The 24,377-nt window shown below is 35.5% G+C and overlaps 1 pseudogene; it reads right to left on the reverse strand.

Moving 5' to 3' along the window:
• Positions 1 to 398: 398 nt before the first annotated feature.
• Positions 399 to 23,373, reverse strand: LOC107430767 (probable LRR receptor-like serine/threonine-protein kinase At3g47570; annotated as a pseudogene).
• Between the last annotated feature and the right edge of the window lie 1,004 nt (positions 23,374 to 24,377).

A 24,377-nucleotide genomic window follows, 5' to 3' on the forward strand; every position in this document is an offset into this window, starting at 1 on the left:
AGAGGTAGAAGCGACCTTGAAGGCCAGCACTCCTATAGGTGGCAACGCGGTCTGAGGGGCCTGCAATTGGATAGATGTGGCATGAGGGGCCACTATCGGGGTAGAGGCAGCCTTGGAGGTCAGCATTTCTGTAGGTGTTGGTGCAACCTAAAGTTCATGCAATTGGATAGATGAGGCCTGATTGGCCAACATCGGGGCAGAGGCTGCCTTGAAGGCCAGCACTCCTATAGGTGGCGATGTGGCTTGGGGGGCATGAGAGGCTAATATCGGGGTTGATATGGCCTATGGAGTCATCATCAGGGCAGAGGTAGCCTGGGGGGCCTGCAATTGGATAGATGCGGCTTGATTGGCCAGCATCGGGGAAGAGACGGCCTTGGAGGCCAACACTCCTATTGGTGTCAATGCAGCTTGAAGGGCCTGCAACTGGATAGATGTGGCATGAGGGCCACTATCGGGGTAAAGGCGGCCTGAGGGGCCAGTACAATCTGTTCTTCTTTGTCATTTCTAACATTCTGGCCCCAGTTTTCAGTTACTCCTCTACCATGAATTGGGTTCCGAGCTGGTGGGGGAATATAAGGTTGTCGTTCTAGCACGACTATCCTTCCTTCAGTTCCATTTGTTCTCGCCGAAATAGCTGGTGCATCAGTTTTTTCTGTGTTGCCTTCAGGTACAGCCGAAAAGGCCTGCACTTGTTCTTCTTGGCCAGTAAATGCCCTTGCGCCATTCGACGAGGCTTGAGTAACCTGCAATTGTTGACGTAACAAATCCATAATGCCTTCCAACATTCGTTGTTGAGTCTCTTGATATGCTTCCATCTTCTTTTAACCTTGCTTTAGATCTCGAGATAGCTCACGGATCGACTCCTGGGTGGACATCTCCGTCGAGTTGAGAGTCTTGCCAACTTCTTCCTCGTTGTTATTGTTACGTGTGTCGAACTCCAGAGATCTTGATAAAGTCTAAACCATTGTCTTCAGTTGAAGATTTGTGTTGTCCCACTGGGCATGCCAAAAAGATATGTTAGAACAATGTTGAAAAATTTCCAACAATCTGTCGTCTCCTAAATTTGTGGGCGTGCTACTTTAAACCTGTAACAATTCAAAGAAAATAAAAGAAAATGTGCACCAATTGAATCTAACTTCTCAGACAATTGTATTGATTATTGGAGAACAAAAAAATAATCTCACAAGGTCTGATTACCTTAATGATTAAAGGACTTTTAAAAATAAAATTTCAACTAGAAAACAACTAAGAACAATAAACTGAAGGAAGTAAATTCTAAACAGAATAAATTAATTAGTCTATATTCTTGTAGTCGTTTATGGAGGTGTCTAGAGAGGTCCGTTTCCTAGTCAATGGAGCTTTAATTTATATATGTAGAGAACTTTGAGTTGCTTCATGCGCTTCCGATGTGGGACTTTTTCCAAACTCCAACTTCAAAATTTCAATTTATACATGTGACAATTAAATGACCAGTCAATCTCCAATCAATGTGGGACTAAAGCCATTTAATTAATCTCCCAAAAATAATATTTCAGTGAATTGAAAATATTAAATTGGAAAATTAATATTTTGGCCGAAACAATAGTACAAGAAAGAAGAAGGAAAATAGGCTATTAATACTTCATTGACATACTCTAAGGGTATCAATGGCAAAGGGATATTAATACTTTATCACAAATACACCATGAAATTTGGCATCTTTATTCGAGAATCACTGTTCTGGTTGTTAATTTGGTTTATTTTGCTTTTCAGCTTTTTAATCAATATATTCTCATGTACATAAATTTATTTTTTAGTTTTAAAAGATTACATACCAAAGAAAACAATGTTTTGACAAATTGCCAAAATGGCTCCAAGGTTTTATAATTTCTTCTCATGCCAACATATATGGAATACGGTCGGTAAGAACACAACATAGACAAATTAAGTTGCAACTGACCGACTAAGGATTGAAAAGCAGAGTTCCCCTGTTCCCTAAATACTTGGCAAAATAGTGTAGATGAATGTGATATAACAAGCTAGCAGAAAGAGTGGTAAGAAGATCTAACCATTATATAATACATACAAATTTAAATACCTTATCAAGTATAGATGAAGATATTGTGATATGGTAACAACTAAAACCTTTTCAAATTCATACTCTTCTTGCATTTGAGAAATGATTCTCTAATTGCTTGCATTTTGTTGATCACCATGTTCATAATCATCCGCTCTCCTAGTGAGTGTCTAGAGCACATAAGTCCAATTTGCATCACTGAAACCAAACAATCTGTTGTTCTTCTTCCAAAATTGACTTGGCGATTGAAATCGTTCACTGCTATCTCTTCGATGTCATTTTCATTTTCCTCATCTTTGTCATCTCCTAAGAACAACGAAGGATCTACTATATCCATGACATGATTATGCAAAGTGACTGTCATCAACTGGTGAATGCTCATACCATCTTTGAACATATCATCAGTGGGTCTTTTTCCTGTGAACAACTCTAGCAGAAGTATCCCATAGTTATAGCTATCTCCAAGCATGGAAACTTGGCCTCCCATGCCATATTCGATAGTTCAATAAATTTATTAGGCTGTCAAATCCATAAGTTATGGGTATCAATAAATTAAGTAGAAAGAGAAAAGAAAGTACACTCTTATTCCACATATTGCTGCCTTTGGATCAGCAATTTTGCGATAATGTACTTTTGGCTTAAGAAGTAATTAAAAAAAAAAAAACTCTTACCGTAATCAAAAGACAAGAATTTTCTCATTTGGGGATCAAAATTCATACCTGGAGGAATGTACCCAATAGAACCCCTGAGTGCAACTAACATTGTCTGATCTTCTACAAGAATATTTGATGCTTCAAAGAGGATCTTTGCTAGTCCAAAGTCACCAACATGGGAAACCATATCTTCATCAAGAAGAACATTACTTGGCTTTAGATCACAATGAACTATAGGTGTTTCACAATCGTGATGAAGATAACCCAAAGCAGAAGCAATATCAATGGCTATGTTTAGTCTCTGAATAAGGCTTAATCTCTCATTCAGGTGTTCTTCATTGTCTATTGGATGCAGCCACTGGTCCAAACTTCCATTGGCCATGAACTAGAAAACTAGACTTTTGAATTCATTACCTTGGTGGTCAATGCTTGAGTAGGCATTTATGATTTTAAGAAGATTACGGTGTCTTATGCTTCGCAAAGCATTGCACTCATCAAGGAAGCTCTTGGAGGCTCCTTGTTGCTGAAGGTTTAATACGTTTATCCCCACCATTTTGTTATCTCTAGAGAGAACTCCTTTATATACAGAACCAAAACTCCCAGAACCAATCAGATTGTTCTCAGAGAACCCATTTGTGGATTCAAAAAGATCCAAGTAAGACATATTCGATTGCCAATCCTAAGTAGAAGATTTGGTAACATGCCTCCTTATGGTATAATCAACCAAAAAGCACAGCATAACTGCTAACAATATAGCAGCACAAATTACTGGGACTACCACCTTCTGAGTAAATAGTTTTTTTGTTGAATTGTGCTTTTCCTTGAGGCATGGAGGTAAAAGTAGTTTCGTGGTGCCACCACAGAGCTTACCATTTCCAAGAATCGAAACTGCAGTAGCATTTGAAAAAATCCCTTAACTTGGCAATTCTTCCTCAAAATTATTATAAGAAAGATTGAGAAATTTAAGTGTTGAAAGTTGGCCAAGAAATTTTGGAATCAGCCCGGATAAGTTATTCCGCAAACCATCCATTTCTTCCAAACCGTTTAGACTTTCCAGAGTATGAGGAATTGTACCTTCAAATTCATTGCCCTCCAAATTGAAGCGTGCCAAACTAATACATTTTCCAAGGTTGATAGGCAACTGACTTGATAACTTGTTTTCTGATAAATCCAACTCCTCAAGATTTACACCCACTTCAGATGGTAAGGAACCGCTTAAGGAATTTTGAGACAGTGACAAAGATATTGTAAGGGAAGAAAGACCGATGACCTCTTATTCTGGCATTCCTCGTCATCTCTTTGATGCAGCCACTTCTCCAAACTTCCATTGGCCATGAACTCGAAAACTAGACTTTTGAAGTCATTTCCTTGATGGTCAATGCTTGAGCAGGCAGAAATGATTTTAAGAAGATTACGATGTCTTATGCTTCTCAAAGCATTGCACTCATTAAGGAAGCTTTTGGAAGCTCCTTGTTGCTGAAGGTTTAATACCTTAATCGCAACTATTTTTTTATCTCTAGAAAGAATTCCTTTATATACGGAACCAAAACTGCCTGCACCGATAAGATTTTTCTCAGAGAACCCATTCGTGCATTCAAAAAGATTTGAGTAAGACATATTCGATTGCTAATCATCTGTAGAAGATCTTGTAACAGGCCTCCGTATGGAATGACCAACCAAAATGCTCAATATAACTGCTAACAATACAGCAGGATAAGTTACTGGGACTACAACCTTCCGAGAAAATAATTTTCTTGTTGAATTGTGCTTTTCGTTGAGGCATGGAGTCAAAAGCAGTTTCAGGATGCCACCACAGAGCTTATCATTTCCAAGAACTGAAATTGCAGTAGCATTTGTAAAAATCCCTTCACTTGGCAATTCACCCTCAAAATTATTATAAGAAAGATTGAGAAATTTAAGAGTTGAAAGTTCAAGGAATTTTGGAATCAACCCAGATAAGTTATTGCGGGAAAGATCCATTTCTTCCAAACCTCTTAGACTTTCCAGAGCCTGAGGGATTGCACCTTCTAATTCATTGCCCTCCAAATGCAGGCGTTCCAATCTAATACATTTTCCAAGATTGCTAGGCAACTCACTTGATAACTTGTTTTCTGATAAATCCAACTCCTCAAGATTTACACCCACTTCAGATGGTAAGGAACCGGTTAAGGAATTATGAGACAGTGACAAAGATACTGAAAGGGAAGAAAGACCAATAACCTCTCCAGGAATGTTGCCACTGAGACTGTTACTGGAAAGGTTAAGGGTCATCAAATATATACAGTTTCCAAGACTTTGAGGTATGCTTCCCTCAAACCTGTTTTCCTCCAAAAAGAGAACGCTCAATGAAGTCAAGTTACCCAAGGAAAAGGGTATTGACCAGAAAACTTATTTCCTCTCAAGTAAAGTTCCTGTAGCTTGTGAAACTTCCCTATTGCTTCAGGGACACTACCTCTTAACTGGTTATGTTCCAATCCCAGAAAGGTCAAGTTAACAAGGTTTTCAATCCCCTTTGGAATATTTCCATTTATGGAGTTGTCCCTAATAGTAAATATGCGCAAATAGGATGAAAGGTTGGCTATGGAAGAGGGCAGTTTTCCTCCAAAATAATTGGTATCCATACCCAACACCTCTAGAACAGTACAATTCGGCAAAGAAGTGAGAAAATTCAGGTCACCAGCTTTTCCATATCCCAACCTATTGATCTGAAAATTTATCCTATGCACTTTTTACAAGCTCCCTAGTGTTTTAGGGACTGAACCAGTGAGATAATTTTGAGAAAAATCAAGCATCTCAAGTGCAGAACAATTTGACAATGATATTGGAATAGGGCCTGTAAGTTTGTTAACTGCACCTGCAAATACTTTGAGATTGGGAAGAGTACAGCCAACGTCTGGTGGTAGGTTTCCATGCAGTAGGTTATCAGTAAAATGGAAATCGAACATGGAAGAAATATTATAAATTGAAGGAGGAACAATACCGGAGAGATTATTTTCAACGAGTTCGAATCTCCCCAAGCTTGTTAGATGGCCATGATCTTCAGGTATGCTTCCTTGAAAATTGTTCTGGCATAGTGAAAGTGAGTACAGAAAAGTGAAATTTCCTATCCAAGCTGGGATAGTTCCAGTAAGATTGTTCCTGCTAAGATCCAAGTGCACCAGTTTTGGCAATGAACTGAACTGGACTAGAATTGACCCGGTAAGCTTGTTTTTAGATGCAAGAAAATATCTTAGTTCTTTTTTCTCCCCTATGTCTAACAAGAAGCAAACATTGCCGAAATTATTTTTTCCCAGAAAATCAACACTAGATGAAGAGTAATATTAGCGTAACATAACAAAGTACTGAAAGCTTCAGCCTCTTGGAACGAAAATAAACAGATTAATTGGAATATTCTATTTTCTTTAGTGGATTTGAATCGCTTATATTTCACTAGTTCATTAGTTTTTGGAATATTTTTATTTGTATGCATTGAAGGGAAAGAGAGACTAAAATTGAAGTGTAGGGAGAAAGAGATTATGAGTTCCATAAACTGAACTGTTTAAAAAGAAAAAACTGTTTTAAAAAAAAAAATCAGATGATGAACTGGCAAGTTTTAGCGTATGGCCAAAGTTCTCACTCTAGATGGCCATGATCTTCAGGTATGCTTCCTTGAAAATTGTTCTGGCGTAGTGAAAGTGAGTACAGAAAAGTGAAATTTCCTATCCAAGCTGGGATAGTTCCAGTAAGATTGTTCCTGCTAAGATCCAAGTCCACCAGTTTTGACAATGAACTGAACTGGACTGGAATTGACCCTTTAAGCTTGTCACCAGATGCAAGAAAATATCTTAGTTCTTTGCAGTGCGTTATATTTGTTGGAATCTTACCACCGAAGGAATTGTATGATAAGTTAAGAAGCTGCAGTTGCAGAAGACAACCCATCTCTTGAGGAATTCCACCATTAAAACTGTTGCTCATCAGGTTGATTCCAGTAAGGTAAGTGAGATTTCCTATTGAAGGTGGGATAGAACCAGCCAGCTGTAGAGACTTGAGGTTCAAAACCATTACTCTGTTGGCTTTATGTGTTGCATGTAATGCCAACCCAGTTGCAGAAATGGATGGAATGGTTCTAGGTGTTCATGATTACGAGGGGATCTTAGATTATCTGATTCTTCAGGTCTAGTAAAGCTAGACGATCAGTTTCATTTCCATGACTGGGAGCTGAGGATGCAGATTCCATATGAACATTCATGCATTAACGCATGATCCCACATGGAAGGGATGCGGATAACATCCACCTAAAATTTAAATATGAATACTTCATGATATCATTTTTTTTTTTTTTGGATATAGATTTCAGATACAGCAAAGATGCCAGTTTCTTTTGCAAGAAGATAGAAGCATTAAAAAGCGTCAATATATTTTTAGGACCCCATTGAAGAAAATAAGGAGCTTTAGATGGTATCGAATGTCTAATGAATTTGCTTATGGAGTAATATCAACCACTGCCAATGACTTTTTTAAGTTTCTCATGTTGTTTGATTGTTTCACAAGAAAAGAAAAAGAAAATGTTTTTGATTAGGTCAACTACAATAAAGCATAATAACACAAGGCGTACAATTAATTGAACTTCAACATATAATACGATATAAACCTCTAAAATTGTTTAATTATTGGGAATATTTCATCAATACCCTAAGGTTTCAACTAATTCCAAATCCATCCCTGTGGTTTCAAAAAAATCAAACACATCCCCTATCCTATCCTCAGGTACTTTCCATTAAAAGTAACTCATAAAGTAGAAATTTTCACTCTCTTCCTCCTTAATGCCACCTTTTAGAAATCTTGGCCAGCTTATTGTTTGAATTTCCATTTTTCTGTTTTTTTAAGTAAAAATCTTCTCTCTTCTAACTTTTTCTTTGTAACTCTTCCTCTCTCACTTTCGTCAGGCCCAAAAATTAGAATTTTCAGAAACCCTGACCTCTTTCCCTGCAACTACAGTTTTATAGATTTCTTCAATTCTGGAAGCCCTTCAAAGGATTTTAGGAAATGGGTTTCCTCTTTTTTTTTTTTTGGGGACTTTAACTTTTCTTTCCCCTATGTCTAACCAGCAGCAAACATTACCGAATTTATTTTTTTCCCCCAGAAAATCAACACTAGATGAAGAGTAATATTTGCGTAACATAACAAAGTACTCAAAGCTTCAACCTCTTGGAACGAAAATAAACAGATTAATTGGAATATTCTATTTTCTTTGGCGGATTTGAATCACTTATATTTCACTAGTTCATCAGTTTTTGGAATACTTTTATTTGTATGGATTGAAGGTAAAGAGAGACTAAAATTGAAGTGTAGGGAGAAAGAGATTATGAGTTCCATAAATTGAATTGTTTAAAAGGAAAAAACTATTTAAAAAAAAAAAAACTAAGATGATGAACTGGCAAGTTTTAACGTATGGCCAAAGTTCTCACTCTACATGATCACCTTTTCAAATTTTTTATATTATATTTTTAACATATATATCTATATTTGTTTGACAAATTATTTTATATTAATTATCAAGGGCATAAATACTAATTCAAAATTCCATATAGGATTAAAGTAACAGAGTTTAAACAGTGTAACAGCAGGTGGTGTGTTTGATTTTTTAAAAATCATAGGGATGGATTTGTAATTAGATGTAACCTTAGGGATGTTGATGAAACATTCTGTGAATTATATATGTTCTAACATTATTCATCTTCTTTTTATATGTTCTAACATTATTCAAGGGAGAAAAAAAAAAAAAAAAACATTACTCATCTTCTTCTTTCTTTCATTTTTTTTTTTAAACATCTTATTATCATCTTGTTTGGCCCTATCTATTTCAATTGAGACCCTAAATATATATATATATATATTGAAATTTTTTTTCTTTTTTTAATTTTTAGAGCTTTAATTGAAATCGAACCAAAAAAAAGAGCAAAAAAATGAATTAATATTTTCATTAAAAATGTAATTAAACATATACGTTCTATTGATCACAGGCTAGCAGATTTTATGATGCGTCCTCAAGACAATATCTAGAGTAAAGTCTGTTAAAAACACAACATAGACATATATATTAAATTGCCACTTATTAAGGCCCAAAGACAGAGTTCCCCTGTTTTCTAAGTACTTATTTCATGGCAAAACAGTGTAGTTCAATGGATAGAACAAGCAAAAAGAAAGTTTCAATCGCCATACATTACATTTACATACAAATTAAAATAACTTTCCAAGTACAGATGAAGCTATTGTGATAAGCTAACAACTAAGACCTATTCATTTCTTACTGTTTTGAGATGGCCAAGATCTTTAGGTATCCTTCCTTGGAAATTGTTCTAGTGAAGTGGAAGTGAGTACAGAGAAGTGAAATATCTTATCCAAGCTGGGATAGTTCCGGTAAGATTGTTCTTCCTAAAATCCAGTTCATTTTGATCCAGTTTTAATAATGAACTGACCTGGACTGGAATTGACCCAGTAACTTTGTTGCCATTTACAATAAAGTATCTTAGCTCTTTGCAGTGAGTTATATTTGTTGGAACCTTCCATAAAGGAATTGTACAATAAGTTACGATGTTGCAGCTGCCGAAGACGACCCATTTCTTAAGGAATTTTGCCGTGAAAGCAGTTGTTTTGCAGGTGAAAATCTGTGAGGTAAATGAGATTTCCTATTGAAGGTGAAAACTAAACCACCTAGCTTTAGAGCCATCAAGTTCAAAACCAATACTCGTTAGCTTTATGGGTTGCATGTGATGCCAACCCAGTTTCGAAGTGGATGGAATGATTCCAGGAGTTCATGATTCCGAAAGGATCTTGGATTATCTTGTTCTTCTAGTAAAGCTAGATGATCAGATTCATTTCCATAACTGGGAGCTGAGGATGCAGATTCCATATGAATATTAATGCTGAAAAGAATGATGCCACATTGGAAAAATATGGATAATATCCACCTACAATACAAATATGAATGTTCCAGTACGTCCATTCTTTTATTTTTTCGGATATGAATTCAATGGAACCTGCAATTGGTAGGTGTCCAAAATTTCTCATCGGAACCTTAGACGAGTCCTAATCTCAGGGAAATACCACTGAATCTCCCAACGGAAAATCCGACAGTATCTCCCCTAAGGGTAGAACTTACCACAATTTTCCTGCACTGAAAACACACTTCTATATGCACCACCTTATTCCTCCAACTTTACTACAAACTATTACCACAAATTTCAGCACTTCAAAAATTAACAGGGAACCAATGTACAATTAAATAAATAATCGTTCAAACAGTACACAGAGCGTTATCTACTACAATTGAATATGAAATTTAATACAATATAAGATAAAAAGAAATAATACAAGATAGATAGGAAAGAAGGAAAAGCCTTTAGAACTTTCGGCAACGAATCAAGACATCGAGCTCGTTCCCAGACGATCAACGTCGACTAACTTGAGGAACAGAATTTAAAAACGTGATATGCTAATCATCTCAGTGAGTAACCCAATCTACTATATAATAATAATAATAATAAAATGGTAAATAACTGAGTTAATTGATTAATAAGAAATAAGTAAATAAATAATAGGTAGTTAAAAATAATATTTTCCCTCAAAACCCTCACGATTCACTCAGTTGGAAAAGTTCTCTTTTTAAAATATTTTCGCAAAACCCAATATTTTATGCCTCAAAAATCAAGGAATAATTAATTTAATAAATCATTAAATAATCCAAATACGAATAAAATATAATAAAATAAATTCAGAACACTTGCATTAAAAAAATATAACATAAATGTGAAATTCAATATATAATTCAAAAAATTTGATTTCATAAATCAAAATAAACAGTGTCAAAAATATAATTTAAATAATTACAAACAATCCTGTAAAATAAGTGGTAGAAAAATACTATAATATTCATTTTGAAATATTCAACCAATCTATATAATATTTTCATGGCAAGATGTATTTCAAAAACATTAATTTAAAATAAATGACATAAAATATGAATAAGTACATTTTAGAAAATACTAATTGGAAATAGGTGATAAAACAAGTTAAATACATTTAATTCAAATACGACTTTAAAACTTTAGGATTTGAAATTTATATTTGAGAAATAATACTTGATGCACCACACTATATACCAGTGATGCCCTACGATACCTAGCATCCCAAGCACCGTCTAGCGGGAGGTTAAAGAGAGAAACTTGCATACGGTCACTTCGGCATCCCGATAGCAAACTTGCCCGCCCTCGGTCACTAGCTTATGGTCAATATCAAACTTGCCCGCCCTCGGTCCAATGGCAACTCATGGGAGACATTATAACTTGCACGCTCATCCACATACACAGTACAGAACACTAGTACTGTATGAGTGCGTCTAAAATAAATAACCATATTATTTTAAAAATAACAATTTTTCCAAAACTTACCGTGGGAATCATACCATTTTCAAATTCACCATCCCACATTTTTCTTTAATATCACCAGCATAAATCCATCGACAATATATAATTTTTCTCATATCATAAAATCAACTAGATAATATTTCAAGTGCATAAATATATATTTTGAGAGCACCATAACTTAAACCAATATTTTTCTTGAAATCTTTAAAATCAAATCATGCCAAAAATATTATTAAAACCACATGAAATTCATATATTTTCAAAATAATGTAAATGCATTTTTTATGCATTATAAAATCAACATCAAACTCAACAATAATTAATTAAAAACCTTAAATCATAATTCCTTTAAAATTCCAAATACATTTTTCGCAACAATACATATATTAAAACCATTATAAATCGGCATTGTAAAATTAAATGGAAATTCCTTCAAATATTAAACATATATTAAAATTCACATGAAAACTTTCTAATTATACAATATTCCAACAATAAACTTTAACAATTATTAATATAATTCCATATCCATAAAATTCTTGAAATCAAAATAATTTTTTGATGCACAAATAATTATAATTCATTCAATTTTGGCATCAAGATTCCAAATATAAATTTACTAAATATTCAACACATAAAACATATTTTTCAAATAACCAATTAACACAAAATATATATATTTTTAATAGTCCCCAAAATAGTTTTAAAGGTGGGTCACTCACCTCGAGCACGTAATCCAACCAAGATCCTCCATAGGATCCATTCCACGACCCACACATGCTCCTAGAACAACAATATTACACAACTCAAATAAATTAATATTTTATTCTGGTAAATAATACCAGGTACCTGGGTTTAACACAAACGGTGTCCAAAATTCACAAATAAGGTATCAACGGAAAGCTAAGGGGATGAGGATCACATTACCGACCTCCGTTGGGCTCAACTCGATCGAAGATGGTCGGAAAGTGGATGGAAGGTTTCAGCCGAACTTCCTCTTCTTCCATCCCACAAACGGCTCGGAATTTGGGCAAATGGAGGTTATTTTTGGAATCAGGGGGTTGAAATCTAGGGGAAAAGACCGGTCTCACGGTTGGAAACAGCCGAAAAATGGGTCAGCCGAAGGACCGCCGGTCGCCGGTTTTGGACGGCCGATCCCGGTGCGTCCGCTAGCCAATTGGCCTGAAAATTGGCCGTCGACATCACCTGACCATGGGCTCTTAAGCCCACCAGTGCGTGTTGCCTTCTAGCCATTGAAACCCGGCCAAAATGACCAGTCAAAGAGAGAGGGGGAGAGAGTCAAAGGAGAAAGAGAGAGAGAGAAGTCACTGTGTGTGTTTTGCTGGTGTTTGTCAGGCTCGGGGAAGAAGAAGGACATGGGAAAGAAAGGAAAAGAAAAGAAAAAAAAAGTGTTTTTCCTCATGTGGGGAAAGGGAGGGAAAGGATGGAAAAAAACAAAAAGAAAAAGAATAAATAAATAAATATTAAAATAATAAAATAATAATATATAAAATAAAGACAAAATAATATAATATAGTATTTTCTTATTGCTGACATGTATCACTTCTAAAATATTACACATGGTGCATCCCACTTGGTGACATGTGGCACAATTATTCATGTTTTTGAAAATAATATTAAAATAATATTGTATTTGAAAAACTTTGTACGTCTATAATTTTTTAACAAAATGTCCAAACCAGGCGTGCCGCTAGTCTATGGACTCGTATCGATGAGTACTTCACATCTATACATGAGTCAAAGCTTATATCCCTAAAAATAAAAAGTCAACTCTGACACCTTTGGACAATTTGGACCTCAACTTGTTTTTGCTCATAACTTTCAAACCGTAGCTTCATTTTCGATGTGCTACTAGTCTATGAACTCATGACAATGCGTACTTCGGTCAACATGAAATTCCACCGGGAGCAAAAAGTCAACATTTGACCCTTTCTCGGTCAACGATGGTCAAACCCGGTCAACCTCGATCAAATTTGAGAAATTTCCGGTGTACTTCGAGACGGAGTGTTACAGCAGGCCCTTCATGTTCCTGCTGACGGCTAAAGATGTTTGGGATGTAGTTAGGGATACGTATTTTGACCAAGAGAATTCTTCGCAGATTTTTAGTTTAAAATCCAAACTTTGGCATGCGAAACAAGGCGATCAAGATGTAACCTCCTACTACAAGGAGTTGATGAGCCTGTGGCAGGAGTTAGATCTCTGTTATAATGATATCTAGGAGTGTGCAAATGATAGTGTCCGTTTTATGAAACGACAGGAGAAGGATTGTGTCTTCATGTTCCTAGTAGAATTTAACAAGAAGTTAGATGAGGTGCGGGGCCGAATTTTAGGGAAAACTCCTCTACCAACAATTCACGAGGCCTTCTTAGAAGTTCAGAGAGAAAAAGCACAGCAGAATCTGATGCTTAATAGATCTATTCCTATTACTACTAAATCGGAAGTAGAAAATTCTGCCCTTGTAACTCAGGGTTTTCATGAGGAAATGAAGAAGGATGGTAAGCAATTTGAACGGCCGTGGTGCGACCACTGTAAACGCTCATCGCACACATGGGAAACATGTTGGAAAATTCATGGCAAACCTCAAAACTGGAAAAAGAAGTATGGTGGAGAGGGGCATGCCCTTCAAGCTAGTGTCTCAAATCAAGAGCAGCAGTCTTCTTCAAGTTCATTTCCTTTCAACAAGGAACAGATAAACCAACTATACAAACTTCTCAAGTCTCAGAAAATTCTTTCTAGTTCATTATCTCAAAAAGGTAATTACTTTAAAGCAGCTCTCATTAGTGTCAACTTCGATAGCAACTGAATCATCGATTCAGGTGCAACCGATCATACGACAGGGTTGTCAAACCTTTTTTCTTCATATAGTCCTTGTGCAGGTAACCAAAAAATTAAGATTGCAGATGGTTCTCTTTCAGCCAAGAAAAGGTTTTATTGTAGTGTCTCCATCACCCACTCTTCATGATGTTCTTCACATTCTTAGACTTTTTTTCTAATATTTTGTTTATTAGTAAGCTAGCCTGTGATCAAAATTGTCAAACTAATTTTTTCCCAACTCATTGTGTGTTCTAGGATTTGACTTCGAGGAGGATGATTGGCAATGCTAAACAGAGTGGAGGATTCTACTTCTTTGATGATGGATCTGAATCAAGGAGACAATCTCAACCAATAAGTTCCTGCTTTGAATCTATTTCTATTTCTAATAATAATACTATGTTATGGCATTTAAGATTAGGTCACCCAAGTTTCAAATATTTAAACATTTTTTTCCTAAGTTGTTTGGCAATAAAGACCCATCTTTGTTTCAATGTGAAATTTGTGAATTTGCAAAACACCACCTTACATCTTTTCCTTCACAACCATATAAGCCATCAAAACCTATCATTATTATTCACAATGATGTTTGGGGTCCTAATAAGATAAGTACACCTTCTAACAAGAGATGGTTCATCATATTTACGAGTGATCATACTCGACTTTGCTGGGTGTATTTATTGAAAGAAAAATCAGAGGCCGAATGAGATTTTAAAAATGTTTACAATATGGTGCAGACTCAATTTCAGACTAAAATATTTGTTTTCAGAGTGATAACGGGAAAGAGTATTTTAACATGATCTTGGGAAATTTTTTTCTTGAAAAAGGAATAATTCATCATAGTTCTTATATTGATACACCCCAATAGAATGGTATTACTGAAAGAAAAAATAAACATCTATTGGAGGTGGCTCGTGCCTTACTTTTTTCAACTAAAGTTCCTAAATATTTGTGGGGGGAGGCTGTTTTAACTGCTACATACTTAATAATAGAATGCCCTCCAAAGTTTTACAATTTCAAACTCCTTTCCAAGCTTTCACAAATTGTTTTCCAATTGCCAGACTTTCTACTGATCTACCTCTAAAAATATTTGGCTGTATAGCTTTTGTTCATGAACATAGAAAACTTGGAAAACTTGAGCCTAGAGCTATAAAATGTGTCTTCATTCTTTACTTCCCAACTCAAAAAGGCTATAAATGTTTTGACCCGATATCAAAAATTTTTTTTGTCACAATGCATGTCACATTTTTTGAAAAACAACCATATATTAAAGATATTCATCTTCAGGGGGAGACTTTTAAGAAAGATTTATTTGTTAACTTTGGCGATGTTTTTCTCTCAGATATGTGTTCCTCTCACAAGATTCTGAGCCCAGTACGTCTACACCTATAGCAAATGGCCAAGATTCTTTCTTTGAAGCTCCTTTCACTATGAGTGATGTTTCTCTGGACTCTAGGCCTACATTTGAAAATGAAAATTTTAAAAAGCAACCTTTGGAAATCGAAAATAAGGGACAACCTACTATAATACCACAACATGATAATTCTGCTAAAACAACAGGTAATAGATTCAAGGAAGGTGACCGAACTTAGAAAAAGATTGTTTACTTGAAGAAGAATCATTAAAAAAGAAAAGATGAATTGGCTCTACAGCACGGCCATGATTCTGAACCGAGGACAAATCAACAATCTGAGTCTGTTACAGGTAATTCCCTTTCTCTTCCTAACAATCAGACTGAGTCTTCCGATCTTGACATTCTATAGCTCTTCGTAAAGGGGTTAGATCTTGTACTAGTCATCCGCTGTCTAAATTTGTGTCATCCTCAAAATTGTCTTGATCTCTTGTTTCTTTTACCTCTCAATTGACTAGTGTAGAAATTCCTAACAGTGTACAGGAGGCTCTAAAAGTTCCAAAGTGTAAGGAAGCAATGCTTGAAGAGATAAGAGCTCTTAAGAAGAACAATACTCGAAGTGTTAAGGCATTACCAGTTGGGAAGACAACTGTGGGTTGTAAATAGGTCTTCACTATGAAGTACAACTCTGATGGTTCAGTGGAAAGAGCAAGGCTAGGTTGGTGGCTAAAAGATTCACCTAGACATACGGCATTGATTATTCTGAGACTTTTGCACATGTTGTAAAATTGAACACGGTGAGAGTACTTCTATCTATTACTGCTAATGTAGACTGGCCCTTGTAGCAACTAGATGTGAAGAATGCTTTTCTCAATGGTGACTTGGAGGAAGAGGTGTACATGGATAGTCCACTGGGCTTTGAGGAGAAATTTGGCTTAAAAGTGTGCAAACTAAAGAAGTCATTGTATGGTCTCAAACAGTCTCCAAGGGCTTAGTTTGAGAAGTTCACATAATCTGTCAGAAAACAAGGATATTCTCAAGGACAAGCTGACCATACCTTGTTTTTCAAGTTCTCTGTTGAAAGAAAGGTTGTTGTGCTAATAGTTTATGTTAATGATATTATTCTCACGGGTGATGATGTGATTAAGATGGAGAGACTGAAGAAGAGCCTTGCATTAGAATTCAATATCAAGGATTTGGGACCACTAAGATACTTCCTTGGCATGGAAGTTGCTCATTCAAGAAAAGGAATTGTTGTCTCTCAACGAAAATATATCCTTGATCTTTTGAAGGAAACCTGGATGAGTGGTTGTAGACCGGTTGAGACTCCCATGGATCCCAATATGAAGCTTTGGGAAGAGAGAAGTGTTCCTGTTGATACTGGTGGATACTAGAAACTAATCTATTTATCCCATACTCGGTCGAATATTGCCTTCTAATTCAGTGTTGTTAGTTAATTCACGCACACATCTTATGAAGAACACCTTGAGGCTGTCTACCGAATTTTGAGATATTTGAAATCTACCCCTAAAAAAGGTCTATTTTTCAAAAAGACTAATCAAAGGAATGTTGAGGTATTTACTGATGCAGATTGGGCAGGCTCGATGAATGATAGGAGATCTACTTCAGGGTATTGCACCTTTATGTGGGGAAACTTGGTTACCTGGTGAAGCAAAAAGCAAAGTGTTATTGCCAGAAGTAGCACAGAGGCTGAGTTTAGAGCAACGGCTCAAGGGATCTGTGAGGTGTTGTGGATATACAGAATCCTCGTAGAACTTAAGAAGATTACGAAGCTTCCACTGAAGCTGTATTGCGACAGCAAGGCTGCAATAAGTATTGCTCACAATCCTATCCAGCATGATAGGACGAAGCATATTGAGATTGATCGACACTTCAACAAGGAGAAACTTCAAGCTCGGACTATTTGCTTGCTGTTTATGCCCTCTAGTCAGCAAACAGTTGACATCTTGACTAAGAGACTTGCAAGACCTAACTTTGAACATTAGATAAGCAAGTTAGGCATGATTGACATCTATGCACCAACTTGAAGGGGAGTGTAGGAAAGTTAGGAAATCTAATCCCATAGAATCAAGAAATTATAATTTGAATTAATAGGATATTTCCTTTTTTAGTTTTTTCCTTGTTTTTCCTCTCTGTTACTATTTTCTGTTCCTTAAGTCTAGGAACCTTGCCTTGTGCCCTATCGTATTTAAATACTGATGTAATTCATATTAAAATATATAATAAAAAAGAGAGTTTTTTTCTCCCTATTTTTTCCTTCATATTTGTTGGAATCTTACCACCAAAGGAATTGTTAGATAAATTAAGATGTCGTAGCTATAGAAGATGACCCATTTCTTAAGGAATCTCACCATGAAAGCTGTTGTTTTCCAGGTGGATTTCAATGAGGTGAGTGAGATTTCCTATTGAAGGTGGGATTAAACCAAACAGGTTTAGAGACTTGAGGTTCAATACCACGACTCATTTGCTTAATTGGTTGCAAGGAATGCCAAACCAGTTACAGAAATGGATTGAGCCATTCCATGAGTACATGATTCCTAGAGGATCTTGGATTATTCGATTCTTGAAGTCTAGTAAAGCCAGAAGATCAGATTCATTTGCATAATAGGTGCCGAGGATGCAGATTTCATATGAGCGTTCAAGCAGAAAAGAATAATCCAACAGTGAAGAAATATGGTTAATATGATGTACATTTTTTTTTTCTAGATACAGATTTCAACTCATGGCACACCAAATAACTTAATGCATTCAAAGTGTATTTGGACACATAATTTTTTTGGAAAATAAGTGCATCTATGTATTTAATGGAGAAGTTAATGCTTGTAGGACCACATTAAAGAAGATAAGAAGCTCTAGATGGTAGGGACATTTAATGTATTTACTTAGGAAGGAAAATGTCAATTGTTTTATTATTGTTATGAAAGTGAAAATATTAATTACATTTTTTTTTTGTTGAACGCTAAAATATCAACTACATTCTTTTTATTTTTAATTACCAAAAAGTAAATTCTTTTTTTAATTATTATTTTTGTTATTGGAAGCGAAAATAACAAAGTACTTATAGCTAGAGACTTCGATGTTTAAAGTTTGTTTGTTAGTTTATTACAAATGAAAGAGAAATTTTACCCAAAAACAAAACAAAATAAAAGCAAGAGAAAGTGTGCTATATGGATCACCACATACCACGGTATAACCTTTAAAAAATAGTATAATGCTTATCAAGACCCGTCCAAAATCCCTTACACCGAAATCCTAGACAAGCCCTGATCCCAGGGAAACACCACCGAACCTTCCAATGGAAAATCTGGCAGCATCTCCCATAAAGATAGGACTTATCACAAATTTACCTGCACGAAAATGCACTCCTATATGGTACCATATTATCCCTCCCACCTTACTACAATAATTTGATAAAATCCAACCCACCAGTTTTGATAGGGAACTGAACTGGATTGGAATTGACCCAGTAAGTTTGTTGCCACTTGCAATAGAATATCTTAGCTCTTTGCAGTGAGTTATATTTCTTGGAATCTTTCCCACAAAGGAATTGTACGATAAGTTAAGATGCTGCAACTTCAGAAGATGATCCATTTCTTGAGGAATTTCACTGTGAAAGTTGTTATTTGCAGGCGAATTTCTGTGAGGTAAGTGAGATCTCCAATTGAAGGTGGGATTGAACCACCCAGCTTTAGAGCCATCAAGTTCAAAGCCAATACTCATTTGCTTGATGGGTTGCATGTGATGCTAATCCAGTTGTAGAAATGGATGGAATGGTTCCAGGAGTTCATGATTCCGAGAGGATCTTGGATTATCTTATTCTTCAAGTCTAGTAAAGCTAGATGATCAGATTCATTTCCATAATCTAGAGCTGAGGATGCAGATTCCATATGAACACTAATGCAAAAAAGAATGATCCCATAGTGGAAAAATATGGATAATATTCTCCTACAGCACAAATCTTAATGATCCATGATGTCCATTTTTTTCTTTTTCTGGATATAAATTTAAGGTGCACCAAACCTGATGCCATTTTGGTATGCAAGAAGATAAAAGCATTAAAAAGTGTACATATATTCAATGGCGAAGTTACAGCTTGTAGGACCGCATTGAAGATAAGGAGCTCTAGATGGTGCGGATATTTAATGAAGGGAAAATATCAAGGACCTAACCAATGACTTTTTTCAGTTTCTTTATCAGTTTCTTAAAAAGAGAAAAAGTAAGTGTCTTTAATTACATTAACTCCATCATAGTAACACAAAGCCTTACAACTAATTAAACCTCTATGTAGAACACATTATAAACCTCTAAAATTTGTTGAATCATTCTAGCATTGTTCAGCCTTTTTTTTTTTTTTTTGGTATTTGGATTTAGCCTTGAAAAATTAAAAAAAGAAGTTTAATACATCTCATTATCATTTTTTTAGCTCTGCTTATTTCAGTTGAGACCCTCGATATATATTGATTTTATTTTTATTTTTTATTTTTAGACCTTTTATCGTAATCAGACCAAACTAAAGCACTAGAATGAATTAATATTTTCATTCAAAATGTAACATTTATACATATACATTTTATTCACAGGCTAGAAGATTTTATGATTTATTCTCAAGAACACAACCTAGACATATAATATTAAATTGACACTGACTAAGAACTCAAAAACAAAGTTCCTCTGTTTTCTAAATACTTATTTAATGGCGAAGAAGTGTAGTTGAATGTGATAGAACAAGCTCAAAGATAGATTCAACCATTATATATTAAATTTACTTGCCCAGTAAAGATGAAACTATTCTGATAACAACTAAGACTTATCAATATTCTTACTTTTCTTGCATTTGAGATACGATTCTCTAACTCCTTTCATTTTGTTGACAACTACATTCATAAGCATCCGCTCTTCTGGTAAAAATCTAGAGTGCATGAGTCCAATGTGCATCCTGAGACCAAACAATCTTTTTCTTTGCTTCCAGCACTGACTTGGTTATTGTCATCGATTATTGCCATCTCTTCAATGTCATTTTCATTTTCATCACGATCATCATCTTCAAAGAGCAGCTAAGGATCAACTATATTCATGACATGATTAGGAAAAGCCATCGCCATGAATTGGTGAATGCTTAAACCATCTTTGAACATATCGGTAGGTCTTTTTTCCTGTGAACAATTCCAGTAAGAGTATCCCATAGCTATAGCTATCTCCAAGTACAGAAACTTGGCCTCCCATACCATATTCTACAGTTCAATAAATTCGTTAGGATATGAAATCATTGGTTATGAGAATCATTAATTTAAGGAATAGGAGAAAATAAAGAGCACTGCTTTTTTCTTACTTATGCTTTTGGACCAGTTACTTTGAAAAAGTTCACTTTTCGCTTAAGAGGTTAAAAAAAAAAAAAAGAGTTATGGTAATAAAGAGCCAATATTTATCTCATATGGGGATCAAAATTCATACCTAGAGGAATGTAACCAATAGAACCCCTTAACCCAACAAACAATGTTTGGCTTTTCGGGGGCATATCTAATGCTTCAAAGAGGAACTTGGCTAGTCCCAAGTCACCAACATGAGCAACCATATCTTCATCAAGAAGAACATTACTTGGCTTTAGATCATAATGAACTATAGGTGTTTCACAATCATGATAGCGATAATCAGGGCAGAAGCAACATCGATGGCTATGTTTAGTCTCTGAATAGGGCTCAATCTCTTATTCTGGCATTCTTCGTTGTTTCTTGGATGCAGCCAGTTGTCTAAACTTCCACCGTCCATGAACTCGAAAACTAGACTTTTGAAGTCTTTACCTATATGGTAAATGCTTGAACAGGCTGTTATGATTTTGAGGAGATTACGATGCCTTATGCTTCTCAAAGTGTTGCACTCATCAAGGAAGCTCTTGGAAGCTCCTTGTTGTTGAAGGTTTAATACCTTGATTGCAACAATTTTTTTGTCTCCAAAAATTCGTTTATATACAAAACCAAAACTACCTGAACCAATCAGATTGTTCTCAGAGAACCCATCCGTGGATTGAAAAAGATCTGAGTAAGACATACTTGATTGCCAATTGTCAGTAGAAGATGAAGTAACAGGTTTCCATGCAGAATAACCAACCAAAATGCTCAATACAACAGCTAACAATATAGCAGCACATGTTACTGGGATTACAACCTTTGGAGAAAATATTTTTCTAGTTGAATTGTGCTTTCGCTTAAGGCATGGAGGTAAAAGCAATTTTGGGATGCCACCGCAGAGCTTGTCATTTCTAATAACTAAAACGACAGTGGCATTTGAAAAATTCCCTTCACTTGGTAATTCACCGTCAAAATTGTTATAAGAAAGATTGAGAAGCTTGAGAGTTAAAAGTTCACCAAGAAATTTTGGAATTAACCCAGAAAAGCTATTGCGTGAAAGATCCATTTCTTCCAAACCTCTAAGATTTTCCAAAGTTTGAGGAATTGTACCTTCAAATCCATTGCCCTCCAAATGCAGGTGTTCCAAACTAATACATTCTCCAAGACTGCTAGGCAACTCACCTGATAACTTGTTTCCTGATAAATCCAACTCGCCAAGATTTTTCAAGAGGCTCACTTTAGATGGCAAGGCACCGGACAAGAAATTATCAGACAGTGACAGAGAAATTGAAAGGGAAGAAAGGCCAATGACCTCTCTGGGAATGGTGCCATTCAGACTATTACTAGAAAGGTTAAGGGTCATCAGATTTTTGCAGTTTCCGAGGCTATCAGGTATGGTTCCCTCAAACATGTTCTCTTGCATAAGGAGAATGGTCAATGAAGTTAAGTTACTAAAGGAAAGAGGTATTGAACCGGAAAACTTATTTCCATCCATGGACACTACCTGTATCTGGTGAAGCTTTCCTATTGCTTCAGGGACACTGCCCCCTAACTGGTTATTTCCCAATCCTAGAAGGATCAAGTTAACAAGGTTCTCTATCCCAATTGGAATATTTCTATGTATGAAATTCCCAGAAATAGTAAATATACGCATATAGGATGAAAGGTTAACTATGGATGTAGGCAGTTCTCCAGCAAAATAATTGCCACCCATACCCAACACCTCTAGAACCAAACAATTAGGCAAAGACCTAAAAAACTTCAGGTCACTGGCATTTCCATGTCCCAGTCTGTTGTTCTCGAAATTAATCCTATACACATTTCTCAATCTTCCTAGTGTATCAGGAACTGTGCCAATGAGATCATTTTGAGCAAAATCAAGCACCTTAAGTGTAGAACAATTTGACAATGATATTGGAATAGGGCCTGTGAGTTTGTTAACTCCACCGGCAAATACTTTGAGATTAGGAAGAGTAAGGCCAATGTCTTGTGGTAAATTTCCATACAGCTGGTTCGCAGTAAATGTTAAATAGAAGATGGAAGAAATATTATATATTGAAGGGGGAACAATACCAGAGAGATTATTTTGAGTGAGTATGAATCTGCCCAAGCCTGTTAGGTGACCAAGATCTTCAGGTATGCTTCCTTGAAAATTGTTTTCACCAAACGAAAGAGCGGCCAGAGAAAAGAAGTTTCCTAGCCAAGGTGGAACGGTTCCAGTAAAATTGTTTCTGCCAAAATTCAAGAGCACTAGTTTTGACAATGAACTGAACTGGACTGAAATTGAACCAGTAAGCTTGTTGCCAAATGCAAGAAAATTCCTTAGCTCCTTGCAGTGAGTTATTTTTGTTGGAATCTTACCACCAAAGGAATTGTAAGATAAATTAAGATGCTGCACCTGCAAAAGACGACCCATTTCTTGAGGAATTTCACCATGAAAGCTGTTGTTTTGCAGGTGGATTTCAGTGAGATAAGTGAGATTTCCTATTGAAGGTGGGATTGAACCAAACAGGTTTAGAGACTTGAGGTTCATTACCATGACTCGTTTGCTTGATTGGTTGCAAGCAATGCCAACGTTGCAGAAATGGATCGAACCATTCCATGAGTTCATGATTTCAAGAGGATTTTGGACTATCGGATTCATGAAGTCCAGTAAAGCCAGAAGATCAGATTCATTTGCATAAGTGGGTGCCGAGGATGCAGATTTCATATGAGAGTTCATGCAGAAAAGAATAATCCAACATTGTAGAAATATGGACAACATCCACCTACGATTAAAATATGAATGCTTCATGATGTGCACTTTTTTTTTTTTTGTTTTTTTTCCCAGATACAGATTTCAGCTCATGTTACACCAAATAACTTAAAATGCATATCAAAGTGCATCTATATACATTAAATAAGTGCATCTATATATTTAATGGAGAAGATTAGCTTGTAGGACCACATTAAAGAAGATAAGAAGCTCCAGATAGTAGGGATATTTAATGTGTTTAATTAGGAAGGAAAATATCAAGTTTTTTAATGATTATTATGAAAGTGAAAATATCAAGTGCACTTTTTTTTTTTTTTAATTGAAAGCTAAAATATCAAGTACATTCTTTATTATTATTATTATTATTATTGTTATTGAAAGCGAAAATAACAAAGTACTTATAGCCAGAGACTTCAATGTTTAAAGTTTGTTTGTCAGTTTATCAACAAAAGCAACACAAAATGTGGTATATGGATCACTATGTAACACGGTATAACATTTAAAAAAGAGTATAATGCATCTTATTATCTTCTTGTTTGTCCCTGTCTACTTCAATTGAGACCCTCAAAATTTATATATTTTAATCAAGACCTGAAAATGTTCATTTAATTTCAATGAAGGATACTTGATCATGTAATTAACAACACTGCGAAATGCTTAACTATATGCCTCCCTAAGCGAGCACCTTAATTGAAAAAAAAAGAAAAATTCAAGGGAATAAATTAAAATTGATATACATTTTCATTTTTTACATTGGGATGGAGAATTCAAATTTGGAATCATTATCCAAAGAAACAATGACTTGCGATTCAAAGTCTTATTATAGTAAGCCTTGTTAATCCCCCATAAGTAATTTGTGTTGACTATCCCAAAAAAAATAGTCAGGGTATGGAGTAGAAGAATCAGCAAAAAAACAGGGGTAAAAAAGCAGAGTTCCCCTCTTTTTCCGACTATTTATT

This window comes from Ziziphus jujuba, chromosome 6 (genome assembly GCF_031755915.1).
Source record: "Ziziphus jujuba cultivar Dongzao chromosome 6, ASM3175591v1".
Classification (NCBI taxonomy): Eukaryota; Viridiplantae; Streptophyta; class Magnoliopsida; order Rosales; family Rhamnaceae; genus Ziziphus; species Ziziphus jujuba.